Below are 17,924 nucleotides of genomic sequence, written 5' to 3'. Positions count from 1 at the left end.
AGTCTTTTTCTCTACTATATTTTTGGCACCTACCCAATACCTTATTTATGGAGGTCTCAAGAAATATCTATTGAATAAAAAATGAGTTAATAAAACCAAATTGAATATTATCTTTAATATTTACTCTAGATATTTTAAAAAAAGTTCAAAAGAGCTCAAGTGAGATATACTTTATATTTAGCTTTGGGCTTCTCCCCTGTTTATCTTACCCAGAGTTAAGCCCTAGGGATAGATCTTAGTGTGATTAGCAATAGAAGGCTGAGGGTCCTGGATATGGGTTACCACTCCGCATACAATTATGGCAGCAGCCATTGTAGGAGAAATATACTCTTTCATGTCTCTAAATCTTTACAGACTATAAAACTTGCTTGATTATTTGTCTTGTGTTCACCAAATAAAGGGTAATAAATCTGTATTGATGAAAAAATTCACTTCAATCAATAATGAGCTTCATTATTAATGAAGCATGAGGAGAAGGGTGTAGGAGAGTGATGTGAAGTGTGAACCATGGTGGCTATGGTGGGTGAGGACATACATCTCTGGCAGACCCATTCATCTATTTATATTTTAATTATTTATCTGCTAGATACTGTGCTAGGCTCCTGGGATATAATCATGAGCACAATGATCTTATTCCCTGCTCTAAAATAATTTGCTGCATAAGGAAAGAGGCAGGCAATAAGGGAAAATAGTGGGACAGAATTGTAGGAAGATACAGTAGAGGCAAGAGTAGGAGAGAAGAGTAGACTCTGGTGCTAGAAGGGGCCACCCATTCAGACTGAAGGTAGAGTGAGGCACCAGGATATGTAGAAGGTGACATGGGGCTGGGCCCTGAGGGAAGAGTAGGAGGTAAGGTGATTTTTGAGAGTATTGTAAGTTTAATGAGATGCCACTCAAGGGTGTGCTAAAAGATCTAATTTGCATTTAAACAGATTACTCTTCCTGACTGCTTTGTGCAAAATGGATCCAGGAGGAGCAGAAGCATCAACCCATTCCAGAAAATATTGCAGTGCCCTGGAAGACAAGTGGGCAGATTCTACATATATTTTAGAAACAGATGATAGGATTTCCTATTTGATTGGAGTGAGGAGGAGAAAACTAGATGAAGCAGAATTTCCCCTTAGATTTTTAACTTGAACACGGGTACAGATTGTGGTTCTAAGATTTGAGTTGTGAAAGACTGGAAGGCAGATGATTCTGTGAGGAGTTAGATGGGCTAATAGGCAGTTAGGTCTGGTCCCTGATGGGATGAGAAAAGGGGCAGATCCCTTTAAGAGTGGACAAAATGCTTAGTCTCTCCAGAAGCTCCCTTTTAGCACGACAAAATTACTGATCCCACCCTTCTGATGAGTTTCTAGTTTTATCATAGGAATTACAAGAGGACATTACCAATCCCACCTTCTGATGGGTCTTTTGTTTTATCTTGAGCAGGCTAGACAGGGTTACAATTCTGGCCCTCTGATGAGCTTTGTCTCAGTCCTCTGATTGATTGTTAGCTGTTATTCTGCTCCTCCCCTGAAATTGTGTATAAAAAATCCCACACTGGCAAGTTTCTCAGGCATTCCCCCCTTGGATCCCCGCTCCTGACTGCTGTGGCAGGAGGCTTCTCACTTCAATAAATCTTGCTTTGCTCACTGTCCCTGTCTGCATGGAAATTCTTTTTCTGTGTGAGGCAAGAACTGAGATCACCTTCATTGTCCCTGCAGCAATTTTAAGGACAGGGAATACTTTAAACCACTCACTTTTAAAACAATGAACACTAGCCATTGAGGTGGAGCTGGAGTCTGGAGCTCAGGGGCTAGAGGTGAGCACCCAAGAGCAGGGTTGAGAGTAAGTAGTCATGGAAGTGAATGGGACTGCTTGAGGGGAAAGTAACATCATAGATAAATTAAGGATAAACCAGGGAACACACACATCCTCCAATATTCCAGCTGGAGGTAAGAGGAGAAGCCAGCAGAAGGGACTGAAACAGTTCTGAGGTGTGAAAGAAGTGATATGGGATAAGGCAGGTAGCTAGATTAGAGCCACAAGCTGGAAGCCACATCTTCCCCACCCCATGTCATCCTATCCACCCACATGTGAATCAAATGATCCCTTCCCCAGATTGTACCTCCCCTTACCTGGGGCCTGGGGGTGGTACTATGTAACTACTCCCCTTTCCTAAGATCATAAGAATCCTGGCAAAGGGAAGGGGCCTCCCTCTCTCATTCTCTCTCCCTCTCTCTGTCTCTGTCTCTGTCTCTATCTCCCCCTGCCACCTTCCCCATGTGGACTCAGAGCAGGCAGGTTATAGAAATCACTTTCTCTCTTTGCACTTCCTGACCCACTTTCCCTGAACAATGTCTCCGTGTTTGTGTTTTCCTCACCCTTTAAATAAACCTCATCATTTTGTACATTGTGTTTCCGTGTATACTTAGAATGCTTCTCTAAGTAAGAGGTAAGTGCCTGGAATAGGAATTTAGGTCCAACCTAACCCACAACAGAAAAAGGGGGTTATCATCTGGGCCTAAAATTTCTGTGAGGTAGGGGCTGGTGCTGTTATGTAGTGGGTAAAGCCACCATCTGTACCACCAACATCCCACATAGGTACCAGTTCAAATCCTGGCTGCTCCACTTCCAATCCAGCTCTCTGATAATGGCCCAAGTGCTTGGGCCCCTGCACCCATGTGAGAGAACTGAAAGAATTTCCTGGCTCCTGATTTTGGCCTGGCTTAGCCCTGCCCATTGTGGCCATTTGGTGAGTGAACTAGCAGATAAAAGATTTCTTTTTCCCCATCTTCTCTCTTCCTCTCTCTCTGATACTCTGCCTTTTGAATAAATACATAAATAAATTAATTTTGAAAATTTCTATGAGGTTAGAATGAGGGCAAAAAAAAAAAAAATCTCAATTTTATTTTGTGACCTGGAAGTCAGCAGTGACCTTCAGAGGACTGTATCAGTGGAGGCAGAAACCAGACTGAAATTATCCAAAGAAGGAATAGGGGTGAAGAAGTGGATACAGTAAGAACAGGCACTTGGGGGGTGTCTGGCAGTGAAAAGAACAGAGAAATCAAGAGAGAGCTGGGAGGGAATGTGAGGTGAAGGAGGGAAGTTGTTGTTTTAAATGGGACATGACAAAAAGTGTGGTGCTAGTCACATGGTCAGAGACTGATGATGCTGGAGAGAAGAAATAATCAAGAGGATGAAGTCCATGAGAAGGGGAGAAGAGACGGTACTCAGGCACAAGAAGAGGAAGGGAACAAGAAGAGGTAACACAGGAAGGCAGAGAACCTGAGAAGTAGATTAGTTTCTCTGCTTCTTAGTTGGAAGAGTTCTTAATTCTATTTTTTTAATCTTTATTTTTGTAAAGATTTATTTTATTTTTCAAAATATTTATTTATTTATTTTCACTTGTTTGAAAGGAAAAGAGAGAAAGAAATCTTCCACCTGCTGGTTTACTCCCTAAATGCCCACAATAGCTATGTCTTGGACAGGCTGGAGACAGCAGGCTAGAACTGAATCTGGATCTCCTATATGGGTAGTAGGGACCCAGATACTTGAGTCATCACCAGCTGCCTCAAGAAGTACACATTAGCAGGAAGCTGCAATCAGAATTAGAGCTTGGACTCAAACTCTGGCACTTGGATATGAGATGCAGGTGTCCTAATCAGCATCTTAACCACTGCACCAAATGCCTGTCCCCCTAATTCTATTTTACCTGTTGGTAGTATGAAAATTTCATCAACTGGCAGGAAGGAATAAGAAAGTGTGGAAAGAGAAGGCAAGAAAGAATGTTTCAAATAATAAGAAAGCAAATTCACTGGTAAGTGGAGGAGGACTGTAGAGGTGTGTTCATTTGGGGATTGTGATCCTGAGTTTGGATATCCATGTAATCTTGTGTGTGGTTTCCCAGCAAAGGTTAGCAACTTTGCTGTAGATATGTGTTCAAGTAGAATGAGGTCTTGGCAGGTGACTATGATGTAAGAAGGGGATGTGTCTTGAGGGGAGTCATGGTTGGGGGTGATGGACCATGAAATCTAAACTGGGAAGCAGAGATGTGGAAACAGAAGAGGAATGACGAACAATAAAAAGTGGTCACTTACATTGATAGGATCAAATAATTATTACAATGTGTGCAACAGAACAAAGATAGCGTATCAAATGTGCTATAGTTGTGCTGTTAATGGTGATGACAAAGACTAGGCTATCACCATGGGCGGGTGGCTGAGCTGAGATCGAGGAAAAGCTGACTGGAGTTGGGGGACAGGAGGAGTCCAGGCCAAAGAGACTAGGATGTGATATCCTTTTGACATTAAAAGTTACTGAGGGGCAGCAGTCAGCCTAGCAGTTAAGATGCCAGTTAAGAGGACCAGGTCCCATGTGGTGTTACCTAGGTTTGATTCCTGGCCCCAGCTCCTGACTCCAGCTTCCTCGTAATGCAGATTCTGGGAAGCAGCAAGGATGGCTCAAGTGATTGCCTTCCAGCCTCTCACATGGGAGATTTCGATTGAGTTCCAGGTTCCTGCCTTCAGCCTGGCTCAGTCCTGGTTTTTGTGGGCATCTGAGGATTGAAGTAGTGGATGAGAGTTCTCTCTCCCTGTCTCTCCTCTGTGTTTCAAGTAAAAAAAAAAAATCATTGAAATTCAATACAGCTGTAGGAATGGGAAGGAAGACAATGAGAATAATTACCCAAGAGAAGAGTCTTTGAAGAGAGTCAGAGAGGAGTCAAAGAAGGGAAGAAAATGTGGCCACTTAGAAGGCAGGGGACTTGGGATTTTGAAGGGACAGAAATGGGTTGTGTATAGAAACGAACATTCTCGGCTTTACTGCTTAGCCCTGAGACGAATGGAGGGTGCAGAGTGCACAAGTCAGTGGTATCCTCAGGGAAGATTCACGCTTCAGGTATAACCATGGGGACAAAGTTCATTCAGAAAGTTGGAAACATGGAGGCTTGCTGATCATGAATCTGGAGTGCTACAAAACAGAGGAAGGGCTATGAGAAGACAGGAGAGAGTCATAGATTGGGTGAAATTAGGTATTGTATGAGGGAGAGAACCAAAAAGGGACCAAGGGCAAGTAGGATGTGGAACAAAGGGTGAAAGGAAAAGATGAAGGGGAGATAGTTTTGTGACAACACCTAAGAATTGGGCTTCTGGGAACTGGGTGAGGGAGAAAAACTTTCTTCTAAGGTCTTCAAAATCATTTTTTTCTGAAATTAATATTTGATTTCCTTTAAGAAATGGAGGATGTGCTGGGAGAAGTAAAAAACGTACTGAAAACGCCACAAAAATGATTTTTAAGTCATGTGCAGCATAGAATGTTTTTCTGTTCACAATATTACTCTTTCCTGAAAACCTGCAAAGGACATTTTAAGATGCAAGTAGCTATCCCTTAAAATTTTCCTATTAGAGAATACCACTGCTAGCATTTTCCCCAAATTGGTGATCGCCTCCCTTGAACACATACCCATTTCAATCTTCATTGAAATGATACTGTGTTGAGGATGACAGCAGAGAGAAGGAAAACCTCCCACACTGTGACTGGTTGTTTCAAAAAGAGGAGCAGGGAGTAAATGTAAGGAGGTCTTGGAAACATTAGGAAGAGTGGGAACTGTCCACATGGGTGCTCTGATGGTATCTACAGGAAGCCCACATGGGAAGGATACATAGTTACTGAGCAATACTAAGCATGTAGTGAACTGAATTTTGCTGATTTCTCCTGGGAATGCTAAAAGTAGCGATTTCACCACTCTCATCCCACACCTATACCAGTATTAGAAAGGAAGTCACTAGAAAGCATAATTTACTCTATAAAATTCATAACAATTTAAAAAAGACCACATCAGCCAAAAAGACTTTTTAATTCTTCCATGTAATTTCTATAAATATCATTGGTAGGTACTATGGGATGATTTCCTTCCCAGGTAATGATTTAAGAAATGAAAGCATAGTGGGCATTGTAGCACAGTGGGTTAAGCTCCTGCTCAGGACGCCCACATGCCATATTGGAGTGCTGGTTCAAGTCCCAGCTGCTCTGCTTCTGTCCAGCTTCCTGCAAAGGTGACTGGGAAGGCAGCAGATGATAACTCAAGTATTTTGGTCCCTGCAGTTATGGGAACATAGGGTACCTGGGGGAGAGGAACTGGGGTCTGAAAGCTCCAGTTGAACTGCAGCGGGACAGCTCCTTGCCAACAGCATTGGGCTCCAGTCAAACCTCTGTTGACAGCTCCTTACAGACCAGCGTGGGTTGGTGATTGGCAGCTCGAGGTAATTCACGTTTTGATAACCACAGCTGTGTTGGGCCTGTATGACAGCCTGCACAGCAAGTCCCTCTTCTGTGTGCCATCCAAAACTCCCTTCCCTTTCTGTTTACTGCCCAAGCTTCTCTTTTCCTGCAGTGCAAGCCCAGCTCCCATGCACCAGCAGGGCCCACACCCCCACACTTCCACACCCCTATACTTCTTTGGGAGTACTGGAAACCTCAAGTTCCACAATGTGCAAATTTGGAACCAGCAATAGCTGAATATATCCAACATGGTGGAGGGATGTGTTCCCATCCCCCAGTGACCTTTAAGGTTCCACTTCTGCAGGATATAAAGCAAAGGCCTGCTCTTCTTGAGAGGCTTTGTCCTTTGTCAGGAGATTTTCCTTTGTCCAGGGCTGCTTCTTGGTTGGGGGCATTTCTTTTGTGAAGGGCTTTTTTTCACTGTTGGATGTTTTTCCTTGGTGAAGTTGTTTTTCCCAAGGCATTTCTGCATTTTTAGCTATTTGTTCATGTTCTATTTGGTTCTTGAGTTTGCACTTTTGTTTTGCTCCTAATAAATCTTGTTCTCCTGTACATCTTTTATGTCTCCACCTTTGAATTCTTTCATGCTTGGAGGGAAGAACCTATCATAAGCCTGGCTGGGAAACCTGCAGCCCAAAGCATTGCCATCAGTGTGGCAGACCTGGATGGAGATCTGGGCTTCTGCCGTCAGCCTGGCCCAGTCCTGATTATTGCACGCATTTTGGTAGTGAACCAGCAGATGGAAGGTCTCTTGATCTCTCCATCTTTCTCTCTCTCTGTCACTCTGCCTTTCAAATAAGCAATCTCAGGGGAAAAAAAAAAAAGAAATGAAAGAAAGAAAAGAAAAATAATAGCTTTTATAAAACATAAAAATATAAAACATACAAAATATAAAAACATGAAGAAATGACTTAGAAGACTATGATGGTCAACTTATTTCATCAGATACCACACAATTAGGTGAGAGGAGCTCTGACTTCAGGAAAAAGTCATTCTGTATTTACCCTGAAGTAGGTCACATAATTAAGACTTATATCAAAGTTAGTTTCTAAGACTTTCTAAAAATTCTAAAAGAATTTCTTAGAACTCTTTTTCTAAATAAAACTTCCACATTTTAAGGAAGCTGAGATACTGAGGAAGGAAGAACGGGAGGGAGGATTTCCTACTTGTTTCTTCTCTTTCTTGTCTGTAATACAACTTTCAATGATTCTGCTACTGTTAAGAGTCTTAAACTCCAAGGTCATAATTCTTGCTCTTTCTTTCTCTTGACAGCAACAAGGAATGAGGTGGCAGCAGGTTCATGAAACTACTGACCAGGACAGCAGAGGTGGACGGTGCAGGCCAGAAGGGCGGTGTGGCCTGAGCAGTTGGGCCGGTACATAGGCTGTGACAGGATACTGGGAAATGATGAGGACCTCACACCAGGGCTCAGACACCATGGGGGGTCTGAGCTCCTGGCCACAGGGAGAGGCTGGGGAAAATTAGTGGGCAGGAACTGCATGAGGCAGCTGGAAAAAGGAGCTCTCAAAATGTCAAAAAAGCTTTATACTTGTTAAAAACTCTGCCTGCCCCAGCTTCTGGGTCTTTCTCAGGCCACAGTGGTTACGGGATAAATAAGCAACACAAGACACATGACCGAAGGGAGGGCTTTTCCTTTAGATGTAGTCCAAGAAGGAAATGCATATCGAATTCTCAGGAATCTTTCTCTCTGAGGTTTTAAATCTGAGATAAAAATTCTCCTGGGTTTGTTCTTACTGAATGGATTAGGATTCCAAGTGCATAGAATATTTTTTTTTAATTAACTAGGCAATTGTGTTCTGATCCATTGTAAGAAGAATCCTCAAAGTCCATCTTCTGTCCATGGGATATTATGTCCTTCAGAAAGCAAAGGCATTGTCTTATGTCCCCCATGCTACACACAGAGGACAGAGACAAAGACGGAAAGCACAGACAAGGCAGTACCATAACTATTTCCTTTTTCCTTATTCTGATTCTTCACCACCTCACTCTTTATTCCCAACTCTTCAGTGTCTGCAAATTTCCCCTCTGGTTTGGTATTTCTGTGTATTTATAGCTAATAACCAAATCTGGGAATAATAATAGTTACCTTTAGAATAGTTCTCTCCATGGAGAATAGGTACTCAATAAATAATTAATTGAACAAATTTATAAATTGTTTTCATTATTAGCAAGAATAAGCACTTACTACATGCCAGGCTCTGTGTTTTATATTCATCATTTCAAAGTATCATTATGACACTTTACAGAAAAGGAAGTTTAGTCACAGAAAGGTGATGTAGCCTCCTCCAGTGAATATTAATCACACAGGCTGGTAGCTGATGCAGTTGGGATTTGAACTCAGACAACCTAGGCCAGACCACACATGCATTCACGAGGGTTCTAAGTCTGCTATGGGGAAAATCATAACCTAAGGGTCTGAAGGAAGAACATCAGGTATATAGAATCTAGGAGATTCTAAAAAAATGCTGTAAGGATCCTCCAAAGTTTTTTATTATTAAAAATTTCAGGCTTAAATAAAAATAAAGACTAGTATAATGAACATCTGTGCATCATCACACTGCTTCAAAAATCATCAATCTTGTTTCATCTAAACCTGCGGTTCCCACCAATGCTCCAAATTATTTGAAATCATTCCCAGACAGGATCTCATTTCATCTGTAAGGATTAGATATATTTCTAAAATATTCTAGCTCTAGACAAAAATCTTTGATGTTATTTTGGCTAAAATTAAACATAAAAATAATATGAAGGGGCCGGCACCATGGTTCACTTGGTTAATCCTCCGCCTGCGGTGCCAGAATTCCATATGGGTGCCAGGTTCTAGTCCCGGTTGCTTCTCTTCCAGTCCACCTCTCTGCTGTGGCCGGGGAAGGCAGTGGAGGATGGCCCAAGTGCTTGGGCCCCTGCAACCGCATAGGAGACCAGGAAGAAGCACCTGGCTCCTGGCTTCGGATTGGCACAGTACTGGCCGTGGCGGCCATTTGGGGAGTGAACCAACAGAAGGAAGACCGTTCTTTCTGTCTCTCTCTCACTGTCTATAACTCTACCTGTTAAATAAAAAAAAAATGAGAATATTCCGAGTTTAAATGCTTAGCTTAAAAATATAAAAAAATTATCCCATAAGGTAGAAAGAAATGGAGAAAAAGATGTTAAGTATTGGATATGTATAGTCCTGAAACATTGAAAGTCTAGGTAATTCTTTTAACATGGGATAGAGTGTTACAAGTAAGATAGAGGTTTTACCAGTAAGGAGAGAAGTTTGATATTAGGCAGCACTATACTTGCAGTACCAGTTTTGAGGTTTTCTTCCATTTCTCCTTTAATTACTACCTAGTACATATTGAATATTATTATATTTGAATATAAAATGGTAAATAAATCAGTCACCATCTCAGCCATTTCAGAAGAGACAGACATTAAACATTAAATTAAATATTAAAATATAATAGCTCCAGGACCAAGTATTTAACCTAGTAATTAAGACACCTGCATTCCTGGGTTCTATTCCTGGCTTTGACTCACGACTTTAGATTCCTGCCAGTGCAGACACTGGGAGACAACTGAGATTCCTCCTGTCCCCCACACGGGAAACCTGGATTGTGTAATCCGCTTCTAGATCTGGCCCTGGCTTAACCTCAGTCATTGCAGTCATTTGGGGAGTGAACCAGTGGATGGGAAATCTGTCTGTCTCTGTGCATTTCTCTTCCTTACAAAGAAACTTAAAAAAATTAAAAACAAGCATATAATCCCCCCCTAAAAGATAAAGTTATAAATTGTGACACAAAAAAGAAAGGTGCTTTAAGAAAGAATAAAGGGAAAGTCTCATTTGGATTGGAAGAGGAAGGTGAAAGATACCCATACTCAGTGAAAAATACTGTGACCTGAAGGATGACTCCAGTCAGCTTTTTTTTTTTTTTTTAAGATTTATTAGTTTACTTTGAAGGTCAGAGTTACAGAGAGAGAGAGAGAGAGATCTTTCGTTCACTGGTTCACTCCCTAGATGGCCATGATGGCCTGGACTGGCCCAAGCCAAAGCCAGAAGCCAATTATTTCATTTGGGTTTCCCTCATGGGTAGCAGGCCCCAAACACTTGGGCTATCTCCTGCTTCTTTCCCCAGACCATTAGCAGGGAGCTGGATAAGAAGTGGAGCAGTTGGGACATGTACTGGTGTTCATATGGGAAGCTGGCAGATGCTTTACCCATTATGCCACAACACCAGCCCACCCCTGGAGTCAGCTAATAAGTGCTTGGATAAGAGGGTCCCTGGCAAAGAAAAGGGAATGTAGAAAGGCCTGAAAATATGCAAGATCTTGCCATGTTCAAGGACCTAAAGGTAAACTGAAACGGCTGAGACTAAGGTGCAGAGAGAACCAGATATGATGAGGTTGGAAAGATAGGCAGGTTCTTATAGACCATTTTGAAATACTTACATTTCTTGTAGAAAGATGTCATTGTAAGGTGTTCAATCTGGAGAGTGCACTGGTCTTTTAAAATGTACTAAAGGTCACCTTTGTTGCTCTATGGGAGCTTCAGGTGAGGACCTTTAAGAGAGGATTGGAAAGAACAGAGTATTGCTGTTGTCTGGAAAATACAGTGTGTCTGAGGAGAAATGAAGGAACCTGAAGATCTGAAGGTTTGTTTGGAAGTAGAATCCACAGGATCTAATGATACACTGTTGATCTCATGGTCACTGTAGCTAATACTGAGATCATCAACATCATCCCAGGTCTTGGGTTTTAATCCAAGAATTCTTTCTAAATATTTAAAAAATTTTACTTATTTAGTTGAGAGGTAGGAAGAGAAAAAGAGAGGCAGATGAAAGGGATAAAGAGCTCCCATCCACTGATTTACATCCCAAATGCCCAAAATATTTGAGGTTGGACCATGCTTCAGCTGGGAGCTAGGAACTCCTTCCAGTCTCGCATCTGGGTGACAAGGACCTGATTTCTTTCTTCTTCTTCTTTTTTTTTTTTAAAGATGTATTTATTTATTTGAAAGGCAGAGTTACAGAGAAGCTGAGGAAGAGAGAGAGAGAGAAGCGTTCCATCCACTGGTTCACTTTCCAGATAGCCGCAATGGCTGGAGCTACGCCGATCCAAAGCCAGGAGCCAGGAGCTTCTTCTGGGTCTCCCATGTGGGTGCAGGGGCCCAAGGACTTGGGCCATCTTCTACTGCTTCCTAGGCTAAAGTATAGAGCTGCATCAGAAGTAGAGCAGCCGGGACTCGAACTGGTGCCTATATGGGATGCTGGCATTACCCGCTATGCCACAGCGTTGGTCCTGGGACCTGATTTCATGAGTCATTATCTGCTGCCTCCCAGGGTAGCTGGTGGGTACTGGAGTCAGGAGCTGCAGTCAAGAACCAAACCCAGGCACTGTGATATAGGATAGGAGCATCTTAATTGGTAGATTAATTATACCCCCCACAAATATTAATGACCCTGTCACTTGTATAGTACTATAGTACTATAGCACTATCGATTAATAATCAAAAATGTTAATTGAGCACTTGCTACATGCTGAGTTCTATGCTAAGTGCTCAAATTTGAGGTCTCCCTTCATTCTCCTTCTAACTCTATAGAGTACATACAATTTTTAGAGATTGAGAAATAGGCTGGCGCCGCGGCTCAATAGGCTAATCCTCTGCCTGCGCCGCCGGCACACCGGGTTCTAGTCCTGGTTGGGGTGCCGGATTCTGTCCTGGTTGCTCCTCTTCCAGTCCAGCTCTCTGCTGTGGCCCAGGAGTGCAGTGGAGGATGGCCCAAGTGCTTGGGCCCTGCACCCGCATGGGAGCATGGGAGACCAGGAAAAGCACCTGGCTCCTGGCTTCAGATCAGCGCAGTGCGCCGGCCACGGCGGCCATTGGAGGGTGAACCAACGGAAAAAAAGGAAGACCTTTCTCTGTCTCTCTGTCTCACTGTCCACTCTGCCAGTCAAAAAAAAAAAAAAAAAAAAAAAAGAAATGGGAATTTGCATAGGTTAAAAGATGTGTCTAGTCACACTTGTAGTAAATAATAGATTTTGGTATTCAATCTCTACTTTTCTCAAAGCCTGTGCTTTTAAGGATAGTATGATATTGCCTCAGTTTACCTAAAATATGTAGACTTTTAAAAATGGCCCCCAATAATCCCTGCCTCCTATGGGTTAACTCCCTTACAGGAATCTCCTTCCATTGGGTGTATGTTGGATCTGGTGACTTGGTTCCTTGGTTCTAAAAAAAAAAAAAAAAAGGAATGTGGCAAAATTGAAGAGATGCCATTCGGAGATTAGATTATGAATGACTGACTTCAGTCACTTGCTGGCACTCGTTCTTGCCTTCCTCCTCACTTGCTCTGATGAAGAAAGCTGCTGCTTTGCGATCTGCCCTCCAGAGGGCAGGAACTAAGTGCAGCCCCCAGCCAGCAGCCCATCTAGAACTAATTTCTGCCAACATCCACATGGGTGAGCATGTAAGTAGATCCTTCCTCATTAGAGCCTTGAGATTCCTGCAGACCGGCTGACACCTTGACTGCAAGCTTGTGAGAGCCTGAGCAGAGAATCTCATTAAGCCACGCCCAGAATCCTACCTACAGAAACTGTTTTAAGCCATCAGGTTTTGGGAGTGATTTGTTACGCAGCAATAGGTAACTAATACAAATGATAATGTCAGTATTAATAACTATCCAAACATCTGGTGCTTATATACTGTTTCAAACTTTTCCAAAGAAAAAATCAAGTTTCAAAATAGTAAAATTAGAAAAAAATTCTTCCCCCAAATCATAGCAGCTGCACTTGAAAATACCACCTGCATTTTCAACAAGAAAAATTTATATTTATTCACCTGGTTCTCATTACCTTAACTCCCAGTTCTAAAACCATTTGAAACATGGTACCTAGCAAGGGAGGTATTTTCTTCTTTGTGCTAAGCTATTAGTAAAGAGGCACGTTTAAACCATCTGGCCTGGGTGTTCTTTAGGACTTCAGATTTATAGCAGCCAGTTGGATTTCTTACCCTGTGCTGGGGTTTCCTAATCCCTGTATCAATTCCCACTCCAAGAGAGGGACATGGATTTTAAGCTGTCAATCAGCATTTTTGCCAGTTGAGATGTAATATAAGGGATAAGATTTAATAAAAAAATTAACATAAGTCCAGAGCTCAGATTGGGCAAGACCACAAAGAATTTTTCTATGAAGTTTTCCCAGAAGGAGCTAATTACTGTGGGAGAAAGTAATCTTCATGTTTGGCTTGAATAACCACAAAAACAACAAAATGCAAATGTTTAAAATATGATAAGAAAATTAAAGAAGGAAAAAACTTTTGATTGCAATCTCGGGGGAGGGGGCTAACTTTTTCCCCTTAAAACACATATTCTTAACAGCAAGAGACTACAGGTTCATTCATTTCACACATAGGTATTGAACATCTAATAGGTGCTAGTAAAGGACCTAATGCAAGGGATACACGACAGAGTAAGATAAACACAGTCTCTACCCTAATATAGCCTAAATTTTAGTGGGAGAGACAGATAAGTAAATGCTACAGCAATAAATCATTAAATAATTGCATGTTGTAATGGTGATTGAAAGTAAAGAGGAAATGTTTACACTGGATGTTCAAAAGAGGCTTGTCTGGAGGAAGAGTGGGGTCAGCTCTATCAGAAGCTGGGAGAGAACTTTTCAGACAAAGGGAACAGCAAACACAAAAGCCCTGAAATTAAAAAGGCTATGGAATGTTCTAGAAATGTCAGAGATTGGTGAGCCTGGTAGAAGCAGTGTAAGATGAGGAAGTGGTAGTTGTGGGTGAGATCATTTAGGGCCTTGCAGACACTGGAAAGGAGTGGAATTTTACTCTGAATTCAAAGGGAGCTCACGGAAGTCTTTTAAGGTCCAAATGGTGTCCATTAATTCCTGTTTTCAAAAGATCATTCTCTTAGTTGTGTGAGGAATAGATAGTAATTAAGAACGCATAAGCTGAGTGGAAACCTATTGCACTAGAATAGTGGCTGGGAGCAGAAGTGGTAAAAGACATGAAGAATAATGGACAAGTTTTAGAAATAAAATTGTAAAGGACTTGAAGATGAATTGGATGTAGTGGCTAAAGGAACAAACAAATCAAGAATACCTTTGTGTTTGGTGTTTGATATATGTATATGGTACCACGTAGTACATATACTGAGGAACCCCTACAAAGATCTGTGTGTTGAGAGACTCAGGACGTGGGTTTTGAACATGTGAAGATTGAGATGCCTGAGTTTTTCAGGTGAAGATATGATTTAGGAAATTCATCAATGAGTTTGAGTTTGATATTATTATTAACAATAATAAAGTATTATAAAACCTATTATTAATATAAAGACAGTCATATCCATGGTTTATCTAAAAATAACAATACATACATCATGTAAAGTTATGCTTGGTAACCTAATTCTTTGATTTTTCAGAAAGCTGAAATATACCTAAGACCCATTTCATTTTCTTTTCACTTTTTTTTTTTTTTTGACAGGCAGAGTGGACAGTGAGAGAGAGAGACAGTGAGAAAGGTCTTCCTTTGCCGTTGGTTCACCCTCCAATGGCCGCCGCAGCCTGCGCGCTGTGGCTGGCGCACCGCGCTGATCTGATGGCAGGAGCTAGGTACTTATCCTGGTCTCCCATGGGGTGCAGGGCCCAAGCACTTGGGCCATCCTTCACTGCACTCCCTAGCCACAGCAGAGAGCTGGCCTGGAAGAGGGGCAACCGGGACAGAATCCGGTGCCCCAACCGGGACTAGAACCCTGTGTGCCGGCGGCGCAGGCAGAGGATTAGCCTAGTGAGCTGTGACACCGGCTTTCACTTTTAATTGTCATCTAAACACAACGTCGTTTAAATTTCTTTGAGTCTCATGCTTTCTAATTTTTATTCTAATTGAAAATAATATCCTAAATTCTCCATTATAGAAATAGTTTCATATGCAGTTAGAGAAAGGGGGAGAGGTCTAAAATTCATAGAGTATTTACTATAAAACAGGCAGAGGCTTTAATTAAATTTAAGACTTCCCTTAAATTCCCAACAAATTTCTTAGATCACTGCCTTTTGCAGGTGAGGAAGCTGAGGCCCAGAGGATTTTAGTGACTGGTCCAGTGGCATATGGGCAGGATTTGAAGCCAAGTATTCTTTTGGCACTAAAAGCAGTGTTCCTTCTTTATTGAGGCTGTAAAGCCCAGAGCTTCTGCTTTTGCTTCTCATTTTAGTTCCACATTTTCCCTACTGTTCTTATATCTCTTATCTGTCAACTCAATTGACTTCAACAGTCACTGGGAGCACCCCTTATGTTTGTGTTGCTGCTGACTACATTTCTGGTGGGGTTTGGACACACTCCATTCCTCACTTCCACCATGGGATGGTGTTCTACCATAGTCTTAGCTGCTTACTAAAAAGAAATTCCCAATATCCCTTCTTCAGAATGTCATAAATAGCTGTTATTGCCTTGGCAATTTTCTGGACCTCTGCCTCCAGTGAGGATTGGCTGTTACCTAAGCTGTTAATTTTCCTCTGGCCATAACCCACAGGAAACTAGATCCATTAAGTCTGAGACTTGCTTAATAGAACAAGCAACTTGGTTTTCTTCTTTTTTCTCTTTGTTCTTCTGTAATATGTTTTATTACTATATTTTGCATTCTCTTATTTCACTTTTAATCTCATTATTTTCTGTGTTATGTTTTAGATAATCTAATGCCCTTTTCTAGTCTCAGCTTTTTCCCCATATTTCTTTTTCTTTTTTCTTTTTTTGCTCTTCAGAATAGTGCCACTTTAACACCTTAGTGATTATTTATTCATTTGTTTAAACAAAGTAATTGCTCCAGGACAGGACTTTACCATTCTATATCATAAAAAATTAACATTTGTCACTGAGAGATAAACTCGTCTTAATTACCTATGTTAGTCAAAGGAATGGCACATTACTATTATTTTGAAACAAACTCATCTGTAGTTATATCTGTGTGTCTGACCCTTATACAAGCTATGAGCTATTACTTAATCTTCCTACCCAGTCTGGCAGATAGGTATTATTATTGTCTGCTTGTTACAGGTGAAGAAATGAGTAGGAATGCAGAAGAGGAACTCAGTGTAGAGAATCTGTGTCCACTTTTGGACATGGAAGTAGAACCCAGTCCTAATCATCTACCCAAATCATATTTGGGGTAGTATATGATGGGAAGAAGAAAAGAACCCAGAAATGGGATCTCTTACTTACAAAGGTGAGGAGTGTTCCCGGGGCTGCAGGGGGGAGTGCCATTCCAGGTGAAGAGAACTGAAGAGGGGAGCATGACTGACTCTCCATGCAGAGAAAGTAGCTGTGAAGGAAGACAAACTTGCTTGTGAAGGTAGTGCCCTTCATTTTGATGCCAAATACATATTTTATGAAGCTAGAAGCTTCTATTCTGCTAGCACTCCAGCAGAAAAAGTTGCACTTACCTGCACAATGTGGTGTGCTTGTCTGAAGAGATAGAGACCAAAAAACATGGCGGCTTCAGGGGAGAAAGCATCTGCTTATTGAGTTGACCATGGGCCAGAGTCCCAGGTGGTGATTAGCAGAATTCTTGGGTAGCCACAGTGGGAGCACACCTACAAATGGAAGATCAAACCTGGTAACCCTAAAACAGAATGCAGACTGCTTCCCTGGAAAGGAAAGAGGGAACCAGGAAACATTAGCATTTCATGACTCATGTGAATTACACATACTTTATGACAAGAATGTGAGCATGATTTCATTAATTTTTAAAATGACCCAGGATTATGATAACACCCTGATGGCATGTTGTATGTTAAAAAATCAGAATTGAGCACTTGGTGTAGCACTTATAATGCCACTTGGGAGGTTCACATCTCATATCAAAATGTCTGGGCTTGAGTCCCAGCAAGGGTGAGGACAGAGTGATGAAGGAGCTCCTCTCACATGCCTGTCCCTTTTGTAAAAGAGGGAAAATCTTAGAATATTCTGCATTTGACCTCCTCTTATGTCACATTGGCAAGAACTAGGTCTGTGACCATGTAAGTTGCAAGGAAATCAGGAAGATGAATATATAGTTCACCCCCCCCCCCCCCCCCCGCAGCGGAGAGACAGAGACAGATAGGTAAGAAGGAACTGAGTTTGTAGTGGAGGTTGGGTAGTTTCTTCATAAATGTTGGCCATATTTTCCATCTTAGTTTTTTTGGGCTGCTATAAAAATACCTTATATTGGGTAATTCATAAACAATAGGAATTACTTCCAACAGTTCTGGATGGTTGGGAAGTCCATGTCTGATGAGCACCTCTTCTACACAGATGGTCCCTCCACTGTGTCTTCTCATGGTGAAAGAGACAAACAAGCTTCCTTAGGCCTCTCTCGTAAGGGCACATATTCCATTTATGTGGGTGAAGTCTTCAAGGTCTAATCATCCCATAATAACCCCCACACCTTTGTAGTATTGTAATGAGGATTATGTTTTAACAAATGAATTTTGCAGGAACACAAATATTTAGACCATAGCATTTTCTGTGTTTAAAATCCTGGGGGATAGCTGATGTGCCACTGCCTACGACACTGGCATCCCGAATGGGTTGGTGTCTTGGCTGCTCCACTTCTGATCCAGCTCCCTGCTAATGACCTGGGAAAAGCAGCAGAATATGGCCCAGGTCCAAA

The 17,924-nt window shown here is 41.7% G+C and overlaps 1 protein-coding gene across 2 annotated transcripts in view; it reads right to left on the bottom strand.

Annotated features, from left to right (window-relative positions):
• LOC108177021 (protein enabled-like) overlaps nt 1–17,924 on the bottom strand; it is a 102,629-nt gene that overhangs the window by 13,909 nt on the left and 70,796 nt on the right. The window contains exons 2-3 of one of the 2 annotated variants that reach the window (XM_070048733.1): nt 16,717–16,866; nt 16,496–16,595 (exon numbers count right to left, since the gene is read on the bottom strand). The gene's annotated coding sequence lies outside the window, so the exon portion shown is untranslated. The remainder of the gene's footprint in view (nt 1–16,495; nt 16,596–16,716; nt 16,867–17,924) is intronic. The other variant, XM_070048734.1, reaches the window with a different exon arrangement.

This window comes from Oryctolagus cuniculus, chromosome 9 (assembly GCF_964237555.1).
Source record: "Oryctolagus cuniculus chromosome 9, mOryCun1.1, whole genome shotgun sequence".
In the NCBI taxonomy this organism is placed as follows: domain Eukaryota; kingdom Metazoa; phylum Chordata; class Mammalia; order Lagomorpha; family Leporidae; genus Oryctolagus; species Oryctolagus cuniculus.
This window is presented reverse-complemented; position numbering and strand designations above follow the sequence as displayed.